This window comes from Lissotriton helveticus, chromosome 2_1 (assembly GCF_964261635.1).
Source record: "Lissotriton helveticus chromosome 2_1, aLisHel1.1, whole genome shotgun sequence".
Lineage (NCBI taxonomy): Eukaryota > Metazoa > Chordata > Amphibia > Caudata > Salamandridae > Lissotriton > Lissotriton helveticus.
Genome location: NC_136059.1, coordinates 1,943,727,713 through 1,943,744,650, shown reverse-complemented (window position 1 = coordinate 1,943,744,650; position 16,938 = coordinate 1,943,727,713). Strand labels below are relative to the sequence as shown.

The 16,938-nt window shown below is 43.1% G+C and overlaps 1 protein-coding gene across 2 annotated transcripts in view; it reads right to left on the bottom strand.

Moving 5' to 3' along the window:
- The window catches only part of ANAPC10 (anaphase promoting complex subunit 10), a 210,212-nt gene that overhangs the window by 190,996 nt on the left and 2,278 nt on the right, over positions 1–16,938 (bottom strand). Inside the window, exons 2-3 of one of the 2 annotated variants that reach the window (XM_078677655.1) lie at positions 9,467–9,563; positions 6,202–6,464 (exon numbers count right to left, since the gene is read on the bottom strand). The gene's annotated coding sequence lies outside the window, so the exon portion shown is untranslated. The remainder of the gene's footprint in view (positions 1–6,201; positions 6,465–9,466; positions 9,564–16,938) is intronic. The other variant, XM_078677654.1, reaches the window with a different exon arrangement.

Here is a 16,938-nt window from a genome sequence, read left to right as displayed (position 1 = left end):
GTAAAGAGGTAAGGCAAGTAGATTTTTTTGCAGGACAAGTAGATTTCTATACAATCTTGTCCCTTGGGCAAGTAGATTTTTTAAACAATTCCACACCCCTGCAACATATGTACACATATACACACAAACAAGCTCTTTATTCACAAATCGGCACCCACTATGCGCTTCGATGTTATTTTCGTTAAATGAGGCAATATGGTTTTGAATTTACGATCTTGTAAGAGTACATTTGTTGTTCTTGTGGTGAATGCCTCAAAGTGTCTATTTTCGAAAATGATACCATCTAATTTTTGACTGCCTCAAATTTGGTTTTGGCAGCGCTCCTGTGACGAGCAAGTTTCAACTGTCCGGATGCGGTGTGTAGTGGAGGGTACATTAAACTGCAGGCATCTGCCAGAAGAGGTGTACCGGCCCCTGGTGAGGTTGCACAGAAGTTATGTGAAGCTGCTTGATTCCCTAACAGATCATAGTTTACTTGGGAATGTCTGCATGTTGAATCATGGGAACTGAGATGATTAGAAGGGTTTTTACAGATTTTCTTGGCGTTTCCTTGGTAGTAACAACACTACTTCCTCTGAAGGCAAAGCAGTCCGTCCACACACTGTACCCCCGGAGGTAATATGTCATTACCTCACACACTATTTTCGTTGTTTTGATAGTCTTTTCAGATGGGTCATGTTGGCTGCTCGGTCGCATATAAACTGTTAACAATTCTCAATAAATGCTTACCAAGATTGGGAGAACTTAGTTAAGCCTTACCAACAAAATGGCCACCATATATTGCATTATTAACTAGCTAGTGTAGTGTGCTCCTCATTGGCTGAAGCACATGCGCAGGGACACGTGGCAAGACTTTCTCTTTCTGACCGCATGTTATAATATTGCCCGGTCATGTTGTTAAAGTGTTCCGCAGCCAGTAGGGGCAAATAGGAGATACTAGCCCGATAGCAACTAGCAATTTCACTGTGATTTCTCATCTGCTTCTACTGGCTCTCACGCTGGGTGGTGTATATCCCACGAGTGACAAACAGCTGCATCGTGGTGGTCGATTACCAATTCTGTCCCTACCTCTATATGACAGGGCGTAAACGTTGTAACCAAATATGTATCAAAAGTCTGGGAGCCTGGCTGGATAACAAACTAAATATGACAGTCCACGCACAGAAAGTGACAAGCTGCTGCTTTGGACTTCTAAAAATGATGAGGAAAGTTTTTCCAATTTTATCTAAGGAGACAAAAAAACTAGTGGTCCAAGCGTTGATTCTCTCCCGCTTGGATTACGCTAATGCTCTCTATATTGGATCTCCAAAATCCACTATAAGGAGACTTCAAGCAGTGCAGAACTGTGCAGCTAGACTGCTCCTGGGCATTCCCCGCAGAGAATCTGCCCGAGGACCTATAGCCTCACTCCACTGGCTGCCCATTGCAGAGAGGATACAATTTAAGGCCCTCTGTGTCACCCACAATATCATGACCTCAAATTCCCCACAAATACTTCAGTCAATCGTTGTCCCGTATCACCCCAACAGAGCACTTCGATCTGGAAACAAACGCCTGGCAACCATTCCGAGAATTCGCAAAACCAGAAGTGGAGGACAGCGATTCTCATATGTTGCCTCCAAAAGATGGAACACTCTTCCAGATCAGATTCGTCTGGAAGAAAACCATCTGGCCTTCCGTAAGCGGCTGAAAACACTGCTATTTCGATCCAGTTAAAGTATGCACCTGCAGATAAGTTCATTAGCGCTGGGAGGCCTCATGGTAGCCCTGCGCTTTACAAATACCTTTCCATTCCATTCCATTCCATCATTAGATGTCTAAGTAGTGGGACGAAGTGTAGCTGTAAGATTTAGGCGGTACACTGTTTTGCAGTAGGTCATCTGTTTCATTGATTTACCCCATCTTGGGTAAATGTTCGAGCACTTTATTGATTAGACACCATTACTAGTGTTCCCCACAACCCTCTGTTCTGACCCTTTGTCCGCTAAGTTGCTTCTGTGAAATGCACCCGATAGCATTTTTGGGTTGTTTTATTTGGTTTCCTTTATTAGGTTTCACCTGCACAATCCCTTGCCTGTGCTTGAGAAATCAATTGTTTTCAATACAAACTTAAAAGGGACCTACACCCCTCCTCCTCTCTTTCCTGGTTTCTCATGCTCTCCTCCTCTCGGTTAGTAGGTCTCCCTGCCTCCATTTCACTCTGGCGCTCTGATGCCTTACAGTTATCATCCTCGAAAACGGCTCTGTGTGTATGTGATATGAGCTGGGAACCCACACCCCACAACCCACACCTGCAGTGTGAGAGACAGCAGTGTGTATGAGAGACAGCAGTGTGAGAGACAGCATTGTGTGTAAGAAAGACAGCAGTGTGTGAGAAACAGCAGTGTGAGTGAGAGACAGCAGTGTGAGACAGCAGTGTGTGTGTGTTCTAGGGAGAGACAGCAGTGGAGAGAGACAGCAGTGTGAGAGAAACAGCAGTGTGAGACCTTTTATTTATGTTTTGGTTTTTGAAACAAACAAAACGCATTGTTATTTGCAATGTCAATAGCTCAAACTCGCGTAACTGCGCGACCTATTGCATTGCAAATGCAATAGGTACAGCATTTGCGAGAGATTAAGCTATTGGCATTGTAAATGACAATGCCATTTATTTATCTGTTTTCAAAACTAACACATAAATAAAAAGTTTGTCATTTACAATGTCAATAGCTCTAACTTTTGCAAAGGCGAGACCGTTGCATTGTAAATGCTTGTTTTATTTAAAACTAATAAAAACTACTAAAACACAAAATTAAAAAAAGAAGCTCACAACCCCGAAACATATCAAAGGTGAGGACAACATTTGCAGATATATCAGGGCTGGCCTCACTTGTGCAACGTTACAATGTTTTAAAAGTGGTAAAATGTATCTTGACCAAAGATCATTATAAAATCCACAGAAGAACATAAGGTGTATGAGATCTTGGTCCGAGAAATCATCACAAGGGCAGGGCTTTAAAGCCCCAGGTTTAGAAAAACCCTTAGGAACCGTGAGGCACCAGTGAATACAATTGAACCTAAATCTGATTACAAGAAAATCGGTGAAATAGATTTTTAATATAAGACCAGATGGGTTGTTATAAAGACCCAAGACTCAAGATTATATACTGTGTTATTGTGGGTTTTTTAAAGTAAATTTTTTCCCTTTCCACCATCCTTTTGGCTAAAATAGTCATTTAATTACTTTCAACTCACCACGGTGCATTTGTTTCGGATGCGTAATAAGATCAGGGTACCCTACATTCGCCAGCTGCTGTGAGATGTAACCCAGCCAAGAAATGAATGTCAGGCAACCTGTTGAGTCTCATACAATCTTCTAAAACAGTCTGGTTCAGCGTAGGTGTGGGGTTAGATCATAGTTTTAGCCACCATATTAAAGGGGCCACTGTTATACGGTCAGAGAGGTGACCTTGTCCTAGTTCTTCATGGGAATAGCGGTAGATTGTGCACTCTTCGGTCTTACCAATGATACTGATTATTCAAACTGGAATGATTAGCATGCTACACCTTTTATATGCCTGCCTAGCATATGCTGAATTCGTATGTAGTGGCCAAGTTCCTAGGGTAACTTGGGCTAAAGCGTGCACAGCTATAAAAGGATATACATCAGTTAAAACGTGTACTCTGAATATTATATCTATTCATTCAAGAATTTTTACTTGATACTCAATACAACATATAACTCAAAACAATTCATTGTACATCAAAAACGAAAATCCAACTTTCCATAATTTATACAATCATTTTGCGCTTCAAAAGCTTGAGGAAAACAGCGCCGAATGCATTTAGGGACAAGTAGTCCCTTTGTAAGGGGCCAACCTGTTAACAGAAAAACAACCATCAGGCGATGCGCTAAAGTGGGTCGATCAAAAACTCAAAAATGTTTCAGTAGTTTATGGTGTTATTCATGCACGCATTACACGTTAGCAGAGGTGAGAGGCTACGTATACTGTGTATACTTTTCACCGGTTGTGGGGATACGCTCATTAATAGTTGGTACTGTGACCTTGTTTCAGCAGCCGCCATGGGAAGGATTGTTGACTGTACCTCTAGACTCTGATAAAGAGGCGTTTCCGGGCTTTAAAGGTATGCAGCATATTTTCTTTGGTGGCACGTTTGATTAAAGTTATGTTTGGTTAAGTCAGTGTATTAATTTGGCTCTTGCTATCACAGACCTGTTCTCTTGGCGGACTATTCAAGGCTACTTTTGCTCTACTGAATTCCTTGACGGACGTAAGTAACCCTGTCAACTCTGTCACTCGGGAGAACACTCGGGTGAACATGTGTAATGAAGATTTATAAGTTTTGGTGGCAGTACATCCTTATGCACACCTACATGTCTGAGTGTATGAATTACACCATAAACTACTGAGACATTTTTGACAGTTTTTGGTCGACCCACTTTAGCGCATCACCTGATGGTTGTTTTTCTGTTAACAGGTTGGCCCCTGACGAAGGGACTACTCATCCCGAAATGCATTGGGCGCTGTTTTCCTCATGCTTTTGAAGCGCATAATGATTGTATAAATTATTGAAAGTTGGATGATCGTTTTTGATGTACAATGTATTGCTTTGAGTTATATGTTGTATTGAATATCAAGTAACAATTCTTAAATGAATGGATTTAATATTCAGAGTACACGTTGTAATTGATGTATATCCTTTTATAGCTGTGCACGCTTTAGCACAAGTTGCCCTAAAAACTTGGCCACTACATACTAGTTCATCATGCACCATAAATGATGAGGTGCTGGGAGGTACAGATAATAGTTTTTGCAGGTATTTATCTTCAGCCAACTGCAGATCACCAACCTCCTTATCGGCCCATACCTCGCTGTCATACATAGCCATTGGTATACATTTCTCATTATAGACCTTCAGTAATGGTCGTAGTGGTTTGCTCCCCATTCTCTTGGCAAACTGCATTGTCGCTCTTGCTGATCTGGACAGGGTGTTTTTTTGAGTGTCCGCTGAGCTACCCAAGTACCTTTTTCATCAAACAAGATACTCAAATAGGGAAATGTAGCAACATTCGTCAGTTCTCAACCTGTGCATATGAGCATATGCTTGTCGCGCTTTGTTTTGCCAGACAACATTATATGGGACCTCAAGAAATTGATAGAGAGGTCGAATGAGACCATAACATCTATAAACCAATTTACAAGTCTTTGTAGCGCCATTGGTGTCCTTGCAAGTAAAACTGCATCATCAGAATATAAAAGAGCATGGATGAGTTTAGAACCTGCTCTAGGAATGTCTTTGCTAGCCTTTTATAGGGTATACCCAAGATTATTAATACATAAGGTAAACAAAACGGGGGCCAAAATGCATCCTTGTCTCACCCCTCGCTTAACATCCCAGGATTCTGTAAGGGAACCATCTTCATTGTATCTGACTGAGGCTATTAAATTTAGGTGGGACCAATGCAGAAAAGCCACTAGATCAGCATCCATTCAAGTCTCTAATAATAAAGGCCATAATTTTGACCTTCTCACTCGGTCGAAAGCAGACTTTAAGTCCATGAAAGCCACGTGCATATGTCCCTTTTTGGAGAGTGAATATTTGCCGATAATCAGAAGTAGATTTATGCATTGGTCCACTGTCCCATCCATTTGCTGAAACCGTATTGCAGCGCACATATTATATTACTTGTGTCTAACCATATTGTTAAGCGTTGCTAAATCACCTTCCCCATAATTTTTGCAGCACAGTCTAATAACGAGATCGGGCGATAATATGCAGGGTCATCCCTAGTGCCCTTCTTAAAAATGGGTAAAAAAACGCTGTAGACCATAAATGCGGTGAACCGCCTACCGGTGCTGCATTAAAGAACCTAGCTAGGACCTTTGCCAATGTCCCTGGATCAGCTTTATAAAGATCTGAAGGGACCCTATCAGTCCCAGGGGCTTTTCTTCCTGATGTGTCCATGATTGCTTTCTGGACCTCAGCTACCCCAGAGCATAGCGGACACATCTCTATGCAAGGTTCCCAGGGTGTGACGTTTCTTTCCAAATCCACTCCTCTATAGATCTGCTCAAAATAACTGACCCAAACATCAGCAGGGATGACACAATCTGTTCTTCCGGAGTGGGGTTCTATTAAAAAAAAAAAAGGACTGTTTACCATTTTCCAAAATTTTGCACTATTCAACAAAACACTAACCTGATTCAGTTTGTGCCTTGCTTAGTCTAGTATCCTGTATTTTCTTTGATTTATGGCCAGTTTATAGGTTTTCCTACATGCCTTAATCTGTTCTTCATCCTTGGGTTTATGTTTTAAAGTACTCATAAGAGTCTGTGTCAAACAATTTTTCCCCCTCTAGGGTCCCCATCCTTCCTCTCCTGACCTCATAGTAGGGGCGACTCGTCTCTCCATAATGCTCCAAAAAGCCCTCAAGTGCGTCAATATGCTCGCTATCATTTACCCTACAAAAAGAATTATAAAAATTAATAATCAACAAAGTAGGTCGCTTAGAAAAGGTTAATTCCACTGCTAGCAAATGGGGAGAGGAACAGAACAACATCTTCATTGAGCATACTATTTTGAGTGAGATCAGGGTAAACAAGCCTCCCTTTGCATGTCCCACAGTTGAAGGGGAAGCCATTTTATAAAAAGGGGCAAAACCAACAGGACAAAAGAGTCTGATGTATCTCATGTTTCATGTAGGGTAATTAAAGGACCTTATTATTAGAAGCCACCCCTCCTCATCTTTTTTAGCCCTTAGTCCCGCAGTTGTACCTATTAGTTATCTTTACCCCTTTTGCTGTAAAAATTATGATTAGCATGTGTTCGGACCCAACTAATTTCCTTTGTTGTTCATACAATTTATGTACGAAGTAGATCGCCTCCATTTTTACCTATGTTTTCTTGTCTTCCTTCTGTTCAGTAAACATTTACAGAAATTAAAAAAAAAACATTTTTGAGCTGATATTCTTGTCAATGATATGAAAAATACAGTACGTATAGGATCGCAATATTTTTTGCTTACAATATTTATGACGCAATATTTTTGTCTCTCGAGATTAATGTTCACGATACTATGTTCATGATCTGTTGTTTCGCTTTCCTGCCCCAGATGATAGGTGTATCCACACTCTTGCGGTACTGCTCTAAGGCAGGAGAAGGATTGTAGAGCATTTGTTATTATCTATTGAATGTATCTATAGTTTTGCCAGGAATGTGGAATTCCTATAGCTCGACGCCCAGGACATATTGTTTGGGGTCAAGGGCAACAAGTTTTCATGTGCATTTTGTCCTTGGGAAAAGTAGGCCCAACCCCCTGCAGCACAAACCCTTTGCCTGCCAGTTTGTTGTACCTCATTATGGATCAGGGAAGGACAACGCTCTAAGTAAATGTTGTAAGATCTGACTACACTATTGACAGAGGTTCCAGTATAACAATGTGTGTAACCGTTTTCAAAGTTTAGTAATATGATGCTATGTATAATGCTCCCAGAATGCTCTCTGATTCGATGCAAATATTTGCAGAAGCTTGAAAGCAAGATTGAGGATTCTTTGCTTTCAAAATAAAATGTTCATTAAAAAAATTAAAGCAGAAAGAAAAAAATATTTTGCTAAACTACTGTAAAATTTACAGCATCATTTAGTAACATGTTGATGCATGCTAGTATTTCCCCAAAATATTAATAAAGGAAAACCAGTGTAACCAGTTTCAATAATATTATGGGAAGCAAACAAAAAACAAGCATTGGCAACGCCAGTGGGTCTGAAATTGATGGTCAGCTTTTTATTTTTGTCAATGTGTTACTTGTTTTAGCATGGTCATTATAACAAACAGTGGTAAAAGCAAATATTCTTTTTTGGTCTCAAAAAGTACACAATGTCACAGTAGTTACTGGCACTGAACAAAACTACTTTGTGTGCCGATATGCTCCTTGTGAAAGAGCAGAATGCGGTCACTCACAGTGAAGCCAGCTAATACAGAGAGAGAGAGACAAAGAGAGAAAGAATTTTAATAAACACAAAAGGTCACTGTTAACGCTAGATCAAATTAGGGGCCCAATTATTAAAGAAAGTCTCAAAAGTGCACCCATGGTACAAGTCCTTGCATTAAGTGCAGCTATACAGCTCCCATGAATTCCCAAGAATTTACAGAAGTAGGACAAGAAATAGTACTCCAAGAAAATATTTGTGAATTGCATTTTAGCATGAGCAAATACGCATGTGTAGGTGTAGAATTTGCTCATACGACATTCTGAGTGTTTGCAAGTTTACTTTCCCTCCAACCACTTTTTTCCCAACTCTGGAAGAAGGTTTACGTCTGCCATTGTCAAGAGTAAATTTACAACATTTCTAAGTATGGGAAAAGATTAGAGAAGAGTTGTTGAAAACCCTTAAAATATTCAAGTTAGTAGGTTTGCACAAACTCAAAAGGGCATTCTAATCCTGGAATTTTTGCTGACTACCACCTTCAGCCCCAGTATGTAGATCTTCAGAAATGTGGCAACATAAGGGGATTGCAAGTATTCAAACACTACTATGGTATGAGCCCTGGCATAATCAGAGAGGCTATATCAGAGTTCTTATATAATGAGATTGCTGCCATAATTTGTCGCTGCACTACATGACACCAAAGGGGCAAGTAGATTTTGTTACAGGACAAGTAGATTCATGAAACAACCTGCCCCACGGACATGTAGATATTTTATTAAATTCCACGCCCCTGGTTTTGGTTTCTAAGTCTTAGTCCATAAAAACACCTTTTCCAAAAACTTCCTCTGGCATCACAGGTAATCCAGAAATCCGAGTAGCAAAAATTACGCTGTATGCCAAAATTCGAATTGTTAGGTGACATTTAAAAAATGCATAGATATTATTCACCCACAATTTGCATTCATTAAAGTTTTCAATATCAAAACGGCGCATGTTAAGTACACAGTGAAGAATGCTTTTAATCATAGATTGGTTGTTGACTCCGAGTATCTAAGGCTTTTAAACGAACTACAACATGATACTGCCTGCAACCGGAACAATCTAACAAGTGTAGCAGTAGTTTTGTTGTGGCTCAGCTACGTGTGGAAAAGGAAACAGGTTTAAACTTCCAACATTTTTCCCACAATTTTATTTTGTCTAACTGATTACTTTTTTATGAAAACCTTTAGTATCTTGGATAAAGCTACATACAAACTAGTAAAACAAAAAGTCACTTTCCATAACGTCTGTGACATACAATTGAATATCTGTGATGAACATCACCACTTTTGCTTTGTTTTAATGTGCTTCTCCCTCTGGTGAATAGTTTTTCCTCCATAAAATACTTAGCATTTTTGTGTCCTACCAAGCTTCTGGTGGCTTAGGCCAAGGTTCTCCTTATATAAGAGGGAAAATAAACTACCTTCATGCAAGGGACACAACTCATTCTAGACGGATGAAAAGTTATGTGTTCTATAAGCAACAAATTCCTTACCTTCAAATGGAAGTGGCGGTGAATACACAAATGTTTCACAACTACGCCATCACATATGTAGCACGAGGACAATGTCTTGCTTTTCTTTACTCAGTTTCTGAAACGCATTAAAAGGAAAGCAAGGGAGAATAAAATGGTAAACCTTTTTTAAAACAACAATCCAAAATTCAGACATCAGGATCCAAAATATCTCTGCAATACTTCACACAGAATACAAATAGTAATGTGAGCATTTAACACGAGTTAATATTGGTATTTTAGGCACCTTTATTAACTAGAGATACTCCAACGTTCTCACAGCACATTGTAATAACAGTTACCATCCTTTGTTGAATGTACAGATTGTCTCCGCCAATCAGAATGTCTGCACCAAATACTTTTGTTTGCCTGTATTATAGGTTTAGTGGCAGGGACATGAAGCATCTTAAATACAAAGAGAGGGGCCCCTCAACCCAAAGGGACAGGGCACCAAAGTGACTGAAATATCAAATATATATTTCCCTTTGGAACCACTCACAGAGTAAATTTAGCTGCCACTAGCATACACATATATATAACACCCAGGGAGTACAGTTACACCGGATGTGGTAACACTTATGTTCACTTTAATAAAAAAATCAAACGTTTTTAGTAAAAAACTTTGACAACATACATCTTAGTACACATCCAAAATTCATAAAATATATACATAAAATCCAGAAAAGACTCTAAAAGACAATCACATTTGTCATCGGGATGTTAATTTGAAAAAAATCCATAGACAACACACAGCAGAGTATAAATTCTCCATCAAAGTGTAGTTCTACATTCCACAAATTTAAACCAAAACACAGCGTCGAAGCATTTAGGTTCCTTTGTTGAATGTATAGATTGTCTCCGCCAATCAGAATGTCTGCACCAATTACTTTTGTTTGCCTGTATTATAGGTTCAGTGGCAGGGACATGAAGCAGACAGTGGGTATATTGATTTGCCAGTAGTTGGTGATATTGTGGAGTACTAGCAGCATTAAGGATCACCTTATTTTGCCCAGTAACAATACTCTATTGCCCTTTGGCTGCAACTCATAATTTCCAGGCATAGTACGCACCGGATAACGACCTGAGCAGAGTACAATAATGCTCACCAATATAAAACAGACCTTGATAACAGATGTAATGGTCCATGCACCAAATCAGCTCTATTCTCACAACAGCAGCTCTTTTCCAGTCCTGGTGAGGTTTTAGAAGTACTTTTAAAGTGCTACAGTACAGAGCTCAGTTTCAGTGATGACCCTTCTCTATGGTCATGTAACCAGCTTAAAAAGTCAATAGATCATGGAACACAGTGGCACCCATGGCGCCCTTACAAGCACTAAAGCACGTTAATGGTGCTTGTCTACCGTTTCTTAACGTATAATGCCACTGTCCAATACTTTGTTTTTATTGGAATTTTTGGTGTTTCAGCACGTTCTTTAGAAGGTCCCTGCAACCCCATAGATATTTTACTATAACATCTTGCAATGAACAAACACTATTCAATTGCTTTCTACCATGTAAGAAGTGTGGTGTTTCTCAGTTAGAGGTCCAAATCATCTCACCTGCAAAAGTAAAAGCATTTCCAGCAGCTTTCACATCTGGCAAGTAACAACTGAATCCAGCTGACAACATCCACTCGTGCTATGCCAGTAGAATGCGGTTTGCCCTTTTCTTCAAGAAGCAACTCAAGTAACTTTAAACCTCTACTAATAGCTAAAATAATCATACCATTATAATCCTTTTCCTGGGGCATAGGGCTCATCCTGTCATAGTTACATTCTCCTAATGCAGCGCTGGGCTCATTATCTCGATGTTACATTGTTCTGGTACTAGTGCTAATATCTTGTAACTTTTAGCAAGGGCACATTGTCCAAATCTCTAGCTGTAGCAGTCTCTTACGTGAAATAACTAGACATTTGGCACATCCTCTAATAGTCAGATTCTCCTGCGGGTAAGACACTGAGGTCACTGCCTTCGCTAAGGTACTGGGCTCACCATCTCGCTGGCACAATCTCAGGGAGAAATGTGCTTAAACTATTTTTGTAACATTCTAATAGGGGCATTTGGATCACACATGTGGTGAGCGAGGGGGCACCTGGCTCACTGTCACCTTGTCATGCTCACCACGGGCCAGTGACCTACCTGTTCCAATGCCATACTTTTGCAGGAGTTGCCGAGTTCAAAGTTTCCCAAATCGAAGTGGGCAGAGACATTCTAGCCTAAGTAAATTCGACAATCTCCCTTGCAGTACTGCACTCACTCTCTCACCATCACACTTTCCTGGGGACAGTGGGCTTACCATTTATCTGCCACATGGTCCTCTGTCACATTAATTGGTGACATATGTGTGGTTCAGTGAATGAGCAAACACAAGAGTCAGGACTGAGTCAGGCAAATGATGGATGAAAGAAGATGAGTGACTGGGTGCACTACCCCCTCATTCTTACATTAGCCCTACGGTCCTAATTCTTCCTGGTCAGTATCACTGCTCTCTCCCCAAGCAGCTCAACTGCTAAGAGTCTACCCTTGAGACTGTGCTCCTTGCCAGGTAGATTTTCGAGGCCCTCCTACACCCGCAGGCTCCTGTATGCGCCTCATCACAGGTGGTCTAATGGAAGAGCACCCTGCTCTTCTGCTCTGTACTGTGTTCCCTGTTCTCTTTTGCCTCTTTTCTCTCCTGTCTCTCTCTTTTGCCTCTTATTTCTTTTGCTCTTTTGACTCTTTTCTCTTTTTTGCCTCTTTTGCCTCTTTTTCTCTTTGCCTTGGTTTTCTCCCTCTTCCCCCGCTCCCCACCGCTGCTGCCCCGTGGCCTCTCCCCCCCAGCATGTTGCTCCCAGCTGATCGCCCTCCTCCTGACCCCTACTTAATGGCAGCCATTGACGCGCCAAAGGCAAGCCGTTCTATGCCCATCCACGACCAGATCAGCACCCGAAACCCTGGCCCTCCAAACCCCCCACCATTACGACCACAGCATCCTCCTCGCGCTCAAATCTGGACACAACAAAAACTGCCAGCTCTCGACACTGAGCAACACCCAAGGACCGATCTCCTCCCGATACTGCCACTGCACCTTTACCCACCTCCGGACCCCAGCAGTTGGCCCCAACCCACTGGATGCCAGTGCACACAAACCACTGAACTCCATCATCCTCAACGTACACTCCCTGCACAGACATGACATAGAAATCTGGGACCTCCTCAACACTCAAAAGACAGACGCCGCCTCCCTCACATAGACCTGGACCAATGCCAGCCCGGCACCTGACATCACAACCGCATCCATGACAGATACAAGAGCCTGAGAAAAAGACCACCCACCCACCCCGGAGGAGGCCTCACCATCATCCACGAAAGCTCCCTCCGTTTAACAACCACCAACTCGGATGACGCCTCACCCCGCAGGGAACACATCCACTTCTAGATCCAGACCAACCCCAGAACGACGCTCAGCGAAACTCTCACCTACAGACTGCCTGTACCCCGTGCCTCAATCACCAACGTCATCGCCGACCTCATCGCTCCCCATGCCCTCGTCTCCATAGACTACATACTAATCTGAGACCAAAACTTCTACCTGGACAACTACAACACCACCGCCCTCCTAGAGAACCTCACCAACATAGGACTGAAGCAACTTGTCTCCGCCCCTAATCACACAGCAGGGCACACACTCAACACGGTCTTCACAGGAGGAAACAGCATCTTCTTCAGCCATACCACAGAACTGCTCTGGACCGACCACCACTGCATCCACTTCTCTTTTAGAAAACCCACCGCTCACAAGCACGCGCGCCGCCTCCCATGCAGAATCAGAAAAATGTGTTCACATGTTTTACTAAACTATTATGCAATTGTAGTTCCCATTCCTTGAAGCATCATTGAGTAAAATGTGTTTGAGGATGCCAATGTCATAATGGAGCTAAGAGCGCAGATATCATTCTTTACACTACACGCAGAGCACAATGGAGAAAAGCATTCCTCTCCCTACTCACCATCACGACCTCCAGGAAAACTGCCCATGGCATAACACTTTCCACCACACCATCCATACTCTACCCAGCTAAAGCATCCATCACTATCTACAATAACGGTACCATCTTAATTCAATCCACAGACAGAAACCTCGACCTATTTGACAACCTGTTCCCCACCTTCAAAGAATACATTTCCAACGCGCAGCTGCCACACCATTCGACCTCCAATACCAACATCCTCGACCCCACAGCACCTCCTACCACTAACACGCACCTCCTCCCTCCCCCCAGTACTGTACACTGTCACCCCCCGGCTACATACATTTCACACTCCTCAATTCCAGACGCGGATCTCCCCTCTGCCACCAACACCCCCACCCCCTTTACCCCACTCCCACAGAACGAGAACACCACACTCCCTACTAGCTTCTCAGAACAACCCACCTCACCTGACCGCACCCCACACAACATGACTCTCTCCCAACCCATCTCCCCCCCCATTCTTTGCACTCCCGCCACTCCTAGCCCTCACTACTCCTTCAACCTCTCCCCCCCACTCTTTGCACTCCCGCCACTCCTGGCACTCACTCCTCCCTCAACCTCTCCCCCCCCACTCTCACTCCCCTCTACTACACTATCACCCCCTCAACGCACAGCCTCAACACATCCCGCAATTGCCTCACCCCCCCTACCATTGATTCCCTGTCCATTAACACCAACACCATCACTAATCCTGTCACTCCCCCTCCCCCCAACGTCCCTACCTACCCGAACACAAACACACTCGCTATCTCCCCCAACTCCAACTCCAATGACTTCCCTAACACCCTCACCCCCCCTACTCCAATAACCTAGACACTTGCTCCCCTTCAGTGCCCTCCCCCAACTCCTTACCCATCCCCACGCTGAACACGATCATGACCACCCTCCTCCAAGTGAGAGAAGAACTCCACACCCTCAAAGAGTTACTCCTCACACACCCCAGACACCCCCTCCCACGACCACTTCGCAACCTAACAACATATACCCCGCACATCCTACTCACCCCCTACATTGGACCTCTATCCCCTCTCGCAATACCTCCAACCACCCCCAACGCACTAACAAGACTCTCTCTGACCTCGACATACACACCCTACTCCACACATGTCCCGGCCCGCCAAAACCTCTTAGCCACCACACACTCGCCAATTCCTACGATTATCTCCAACCCTCTCAGACACCCCACGCATAACAACAGAGGCTCCGTCCCCAACAACCTCACAAAAGTCCCTTGCACTCTTGATCCCTCCTCCTCCCTCTGCACCCCCAGACTCAAATGCACACTTCTCAATTGTAGATCGGCCCAAAGACACTCTTTGGAGGTCGCTGACCTCATCATTTCTTTGAACCTTGACTTAGCCATTCTAACTGAAACATGGCTAACTGAATCTTCTACTCCTATCATGGATATCCTAGTCCCCCCCAACTACTGCATCACTAGACTTGACAGGTCCAACAAGACAGGCGGTGGAATCGCATGCATCTACAAGAGCAACCTCGCAATTAATAAAGTCATCACACCTGCTCCTACCTCCTGTGAATAAATCTGCATTGATGTCATCAATGAAAACAAATCTGTATGTTCACTACACATCATCTACCACCCACATAGGGACAACCTCACCTTCTCCCAACAACTCATGGACACAATCTCAATCAACTCAGGACGGCAAAACACACAAATTTACCTTGGCGATTACAATCTTCACTGGAACGATTGTAGTGACGCAGTGGTTAATAGCCTCAAAAATGTCCTTAACGCTTCTGACCTCACCCAAATTTGCAACAGCCCGACCCATGACAAAGGCTCTATCCTCGACCTTATCATCTCCAAAGAAGGCAATATTCAACTTGATTCAATCCAACCCTGTGACTGGTCAGACCACCATATTGTCACATTCTTCATCAAGGAAAAAGTTAAACGTATTCCGGTCCAATCCTCCAAGCCCAAAGTTTGGAAAAGAGACCTAAAGAAACTCAATCCAAACTCTTTACCCCCGAACAGCTGCAATCTCCTACTCCCCCCTACTGACGTTACCAACGTCCAGTACTTAACTGACCACTATCTCAACACTATGACCTCAATAATCAATGAGGCTGCACCGATGCAACTGAAAAGAGTCTCCACCAAGATATCCAACCCTTGGTACGACGGGAGTCTCAATGAAGACAGACGGGCTATGCGAATGGCAGAGCGCACCTGGAGATCTGTTCCCTCGGCACTACACCTAAAAATTCTGAGGAAAAAAAGAAACGCATACTTCAGGAAAATAAAACGCTCAAAATCAGAGTTCTTCAGACTCCAGCTAGACCAAGCAAAAAACCGTCCAAGAAAACTGTTCGAGCTAATCCGATCTCAATCCAAGGAACAACCCAAAGCAGTCGACACTATGGGCAATACACCTTCCTGTGAAGACTTCGCTACTTTCTTTAACCAAAAAACTGACAACATAAGGAGCGATCTCATCATTGACGCAAGCCTTTACTCCAAACCCCACCGCATAACACCCAATGAGCCCAAAAACAATGCGACATGGTCATCCTTTGTCACTTACTCTGAAGAAGAAATTGACAGGCTACTCAGCACCCTGAAACCATCCAATCACCTCACTGACCCTCTTCCTGCTAACGCTGTAAAAGACTTCACCCCTTTGCTCCTACCACTCTGGACTAAAATTATCAATAGTTCACTTCAACAAGGAACCATCCCTGACTCCCTCAAAGTTGGACAAGTTACACCTTTAACTAAAGAAACCAACAGCCGACCCCACTGATCTAAACAACTACCGTCCGATTACCAACATTCCCACTCTCGCCAAACTGTTGGAAAAATGCGTTCAACTACAACTGACAAAGCACATAGAACAGTTTGATCTCCTCAACCCTCATCAATCTGGCATCCGAGCAGGGCATAGCACCGAAACAGCTATGACTCACATAGTTGACGACGCCCTCCAAATTTTAGATCAAAATGATACCTGCCTCCTCATCCTTCTTGATCTCTCTTCAGCATTCGACACTGTGAAACATGAGAACCTACTCGAACTCCTAAACACAAGAATGGGTCTCTCTGGAACTGTTCTTCAGTGGTTCACCTCCTTTCTACACAACCGATCTCAAAAATTCAAGAGCAACAACTTGATGTCCGCTCCAATACCTGTATCGTTAGGTGTCCCCCAAGGATCCTGCCTATCCCCTACCTTGTTCAACCTAGTTATGGAACCTCTCACCACCTTGCTACAAGCATCCAATGTACATTTTCACATGTACGCCGATGACACCCAGCTATATCTCAAACTACAATCCCCCAAAGACATTATGCGTCTGAACTCAACGATCAGAAACACCCAATCCTGGCTGGCCGATAACCACCTCAAACTCAATGCTATGAAAACTGAGTTCCTTCTGATCTCAACGCCCGCGAAAATCTCTACCACTCAA